We start from the raw sequence: 4860 nt of genomic DNA on the forward strand, positions 1-4860 counted from the left end.
CACCAAAATTCCCTGCTCCTCCACCTACCCCCTAACTGTACACGCTGAGGAAGGATGGATAGAGCTAACCCCCGCACCTAAGAAGAGGCCGCCCCCGCTGGATACACCCAAGCAGCTGCTGACCGAGCCCTTGGATGACTTCAGTTTGGGAGGATTGTATTCGCAGGCTGAGCTGAACGACTGGCAGCAGCTGCTAGCGTTCCCAGCGTATAAGGCCGCCATGCTGACCGGCCTGTCGTATGGCTCATGCGTCCAGCAAGGTAGCTGTTTAGCCACCGGAGACCATGGGATCGTGTCCTACGATATTGACCGACTGGCGGAGGAAGGAGAAGCAACCCTGGATGTCTGGGCTGGGTTCAGACAGGCTATTCACGAGTGGGGAGATGGCGCAGCCATACTGTGTCTGCTGTTGTTGATCCTCAAGCTGCTGGGAGACTTAACCATCATTTCCCTGGCAGCCGCACAAGGAGGTGTACAGGCCGCCATGAACGCGATGTCACAAGTATTCCTGTACCACCCAACCTTGTATCGCAAGGCCTTGGCCAGAGCCAGGCTCACCCATGCCAAGTCCCGGGACTTTTCAGTAGACTGGGATGCCATTCCTATCGGCCGGGAAGCAGCCGAGGAAATGGTATCCATGCAATCAGCCGATAGTGGGAATGACCGCCCAGGCAGGCCTGGGCCACACTCTGGAAAGCCCCGCGGCCCCTCGGGAGGCCAGGTTGTCGCCCAGACGGTCAACCTGGTAGCCAGTGCCCCAGCCGCTGCCAACAACAACCAGAATGCCCCGTTACTGACCGGCCCCGCAGCGGCTGTGCCCCACGCCAACCTGACACCTGCTGGCGCCGAGCTACGTGTCCAACAAAAGCCAGCCTCTACCTTCTATCCCACGTTGGGGGCCCATCAGCCCTGAAAATCACCACTAGGATTCCATTGAATCGTTATCGCTTGTATATAAATTAGCCCTAAGGAGCGGGCTGAAGGCCTCAACCACTGTCGGAAGTCTGGCAGGGAAACCCCCTCCCAGCCTTACGAGGGGAGAGTTGTGGTATTCGGCAGCCATGAGCCATGCCTATGGCAACCCTGACCTGGGTTCGGGGAAGGGCCGAGGGCCCTCCCCCGAGTCCTGGGGAAGGGGTCTGCCGACCCCCTCCCTATACCTAAAATTAATGATAGATTCTGACAGCCTTATTATGGTTAAGCTGTATTGTTAATTCCCCCCACCCTTTCCAGGGATGGGGGATCATTATTGCCCAAACTGACTATTGTATATGTATTATATTGATTCTGCTTATGATTACTTATTCCTATCTGTGTATTTATTGTTTGTTGTATATAACTTTAGTAAACCTTAGACCCTGAATAAAGGAACAACTGAATAGACTCTGTTTATTATTTAGTGATTGCTAGAGAAGCGTAGCTTCTCTATAATATATGTGTCCACGTCTGTTTGCACTGCCGTAGTCATTTGAACTCTGGTGTCTGCCATTTAACCTAGGCGGATACCACATAAGCACTAATTTTCATTTTCTAAAAAAAAGGTTTCCTGTTGCATGATTTACAATTACAATGAATTAAATTTTTGTTACATAAGTGTTAATAAGAACCTTCATAAAAAATCAAATAAATTTTTTCTATTTTCTTTATTTTAAAGCCCTACAATTTTAAGCCTTGAATTCATAATTAGGGTTTTGGTATTATCCTCTTAGAAGTTTTTTTTTCAATATTGAAAACTTGAGTACCCCCCCCCCCCCCCCCCCCCCCGACAACGAACTATGAACCGTGGCCGCAGCGCTCGGCTCCCTAGCCTGCCTAGCCGCAGCGCTCGGCCCCCTTGCCTGCCTAGCCGCAGCGCTCGGCTCCCTAGCCTAAAACCTAACCTAACCTAAAATAGTTGTTCGTCGGTAGTCGGGGGGGGGGGGGGGGGGGGGGTACAAAATTGTAAAAAAATTTTTAAAAATTTTCTAAGAGGATAACGCCAGGGTTTTTTTTTAAATCAATAGGTAATAATCTTCTATTTTGCTATAAAAATTATTTTTTCAGATATAAAGAATGAATATAAAATAATTAGAAAAAAATAAGAACTGTAGCTGTGGGTTGAAAATAAAACTTTAGGTGAGTAAGTTTTGTTCATTAATTCAAGGGATTTCATTATTTTTAATCTGTCAGCAACACATTGTTAAATGTTACATTACACTTTTTTATACTAACTCTTACTTTGGTTCTAGTATAGCTAGTTTACAGTTTTAAAATCGTCTAACCAAGCCTAAGCAATCTAGTCACACAATGGGCTATGGAGCCGCTATATTTTGCTGGAGCCGAAGCCGCATGTAATAAATGTTATTATTTAAGGACTTCTGTGATTTCCCCCAAACAAGCAAGTGGATCATGTGCAAAGGAAATTAAGAAGCCTAGAGAAGAAAGAATCTATAGTTTTATCTCTATTGTATTATGTACGTCCTTAGATGGTTTTAAAAGGTTGGAGTTGTACCAACCAAGCCTTCTTTGTATGTATAGTTTTATCATGATTTTAATGATAGGGCCAATGTAATTTGATTAGGTTTCCAAGGTTTTATTTTGTATTTATATCTAATTCTATTTTCAGACCAATTTCCCTGTAAAAAATGTATGTACATCTTATGCTAATCTGTGATGTATTAAAGGTAAATATTTATGTATATTAATAGTATTGACGAGTCAAAGCAACCAAAGATAAAGTGATACGCTCCTAATACGCTCATAACTAGGATTATTCAATTCATAATCAAAGAAAGACACACTCCTAATGATATAGAAATACGTTTGACGAATGAAAGTTTTATGGCTTTAGCTTATAATGTATTCTCTAGGCCTATGGGGAATGCTGTGCACGCTGGATTCACTGACACAAGCAAGACCAAACCGAGAAAAATGCCATGGATTACTCAAAGATTAAGCTGCTTGGGATTAGCCAACTTACCAACTTTACCAACTTTTGCACAATGTAAGATTTTAATATTTTATTTCATTATATTTTTCCATTTTTACAATGCCCTGTTTTATAGTACCTAACTAATCTTGTAATAATTGGACACTGTAAAAAAATAATGTCCACAAATTTTAATGTGAATTGGTCTGATAATTTTGTCCTTATAAAGCTTTTAAGAAATTATTGATAGATTCAAACAAAAGTAAAGTGAAAGACAATTAATTCTTTCTTTCTTTTTCAGGTTTTTAAACCGTTCAAAATATATTATTATACAAAGCTTTATAAAAGTATTGTACATGAGCTATATATGAACAGTCTGAAACTGTGTTAAATTTTTTAGAGTGTAAAGTGACTAAATACGGGTTAGTTAGCCAAAACCCAAAAATGATTTTTTTACAGTGAATTGAATCCTAAAGGTGAGAAATAAAAATATTTCCCGTACACCGCTATTTTCGTTAAATAACTTTTCCGGTTCCAGAAATTTTTTTATCATAGAGTAGTAGACCGACTAGGCTTCATACTTAAATTTCTCAATTTTTATGGGTCAATCAATATTACTTTAATTTTTCAGGTGAGGAAATATTGTTATACCAATCAGAACTTGGGTCTTCAAGATATTCAGATAAAAATCGTAATATATAGGTTAGTATTTTTAGTACTATTGTATTTAGACTATTTATGTTCATTTAGCTCACCTAAAAATGAAAAATTACAATTATTATTCTCAAAATATTCTTACTATCTTATTGATTATTGTTTCCTAAATATAGCGGAAGTCTTAATGAATTTTTGTTGAATGATGTTGTTTTAAAATTGATATTTCAGGTTTGTGACTGATGCCACTGTAGGAATATCAATTATCTATAATTATATAACAGCATAGAATAATGGATAGTGAAAAAGAGAAGAGCTCTTGTCAGATTTGTGGCGAAACATTTAGAACAACTAGTCATAGATATAGGCATATGAGAACACATATGGGTGAGAAACCATATTCATGTGAAATATGTGGTAAATCATTTAGTCGTTCAGATCACAAAGAAAGACATATCAGAACCCATACTGGTGAGAAACCATATTCTTGTGAAATATGTGGTAAAGCATTTTCTTTACCACATCATAAAAAAACTCATGTAAGAACTCATATTGGAGAGAAACCATTTTCATGTGAAATATGTTGTAAATCATTCACCACTGCTCAAAGTAAAGATTACCATATGAAAACACATACAGGAGAGAAACTATATACATGTGAAATATGTAACATAACACTTACTACATCTAGTGATAAGAATAAACATATTAGATTACATGCTAGAGAAAAATCGTATTCATGTGAAATATGTTGTAAATCATTCACCACAGCTCAATGTAAAGACATACATATGAGAACACATACTGGTGAGAAACTATATTCATGTGAAATATGTGGTAAATCATTTAGTCGTTCAGATCACAAAGAAAGACATATGAGAACACATACTGGTGAGAAACCATATTCTTGTGAAATATGTGGTAAAGCATTTTCTTTACCGCATCATAAAAAAACTCATGTAAGAACTCATATTGGAGAGAAACCATATTCATGTGAAATATGTTGTAAATCATTCACCACAGCCAAAAGTAAAGATTCTCATATGAGAACTCATACTGGTGAGAAACCATATTCATGTGATATATGTGGTAAATCATTTACTTATTCAAGCAGCAGAAACAAACATGCTAAGACTCATGAAGTACATATAAGTGACAACAATATTGATATTAGTGACAACAATATTGATAATAGTGACAACAATATTGATATTAGTGACAACAATATTGATATTAGTGACAACAATATTGATAATAGTGACAACAATATTGGTAATCCTGAATTTGAACAAGTATTT

General features: G+C 38.3%; 2 long non-coding RNA genes across 2 annotated transcripts; both read left to right on the forward strand.

Annotated features, from left to right (window-relative positions):
- The first annotated feature begins 1995 nt into the window (after window positions 1-1995).
- On the forward strand, window positions 1996-2606 carry LOC145333651 (uncharacterized). The gene is made up of 2 exons (XR_013884571.1): window positions 1996-2115; window positions 2353-2606. It is a non-coding gene; the product is annotated as an uncharacterized LOC145333651 (long non-coding RNA).
- LOC145333650 (uncharacterized) lies at window positions 2604-4490 on the forward strand. The gene is made up of 4 exons (XR_013884570.1): window positions 2604-2663; window positions 2850-2983; window positions 3540-3610; window positions 3794-4490. It is a non-coding gene; the product is annotated as an uncharacterized LOC145333650 (long non-coding RNA).
- Window positions 4491-4860: the final 370 nt, after the last annotated feature.

This window comes from Acartia tonsa, chromosome 12, assembly GCF_053477335.1.
Source record: "Acartia tonsa isolate MP-2025a chromosome 12, ASM5347733v1, whole genome shotgun sequence".
NCBI classification, from domain to species: Eukaryota; Metazoa; Arthropoda; class Copepoda; order Calanoida; family Acartiidae; genus Acartia; species Acartia tonsa.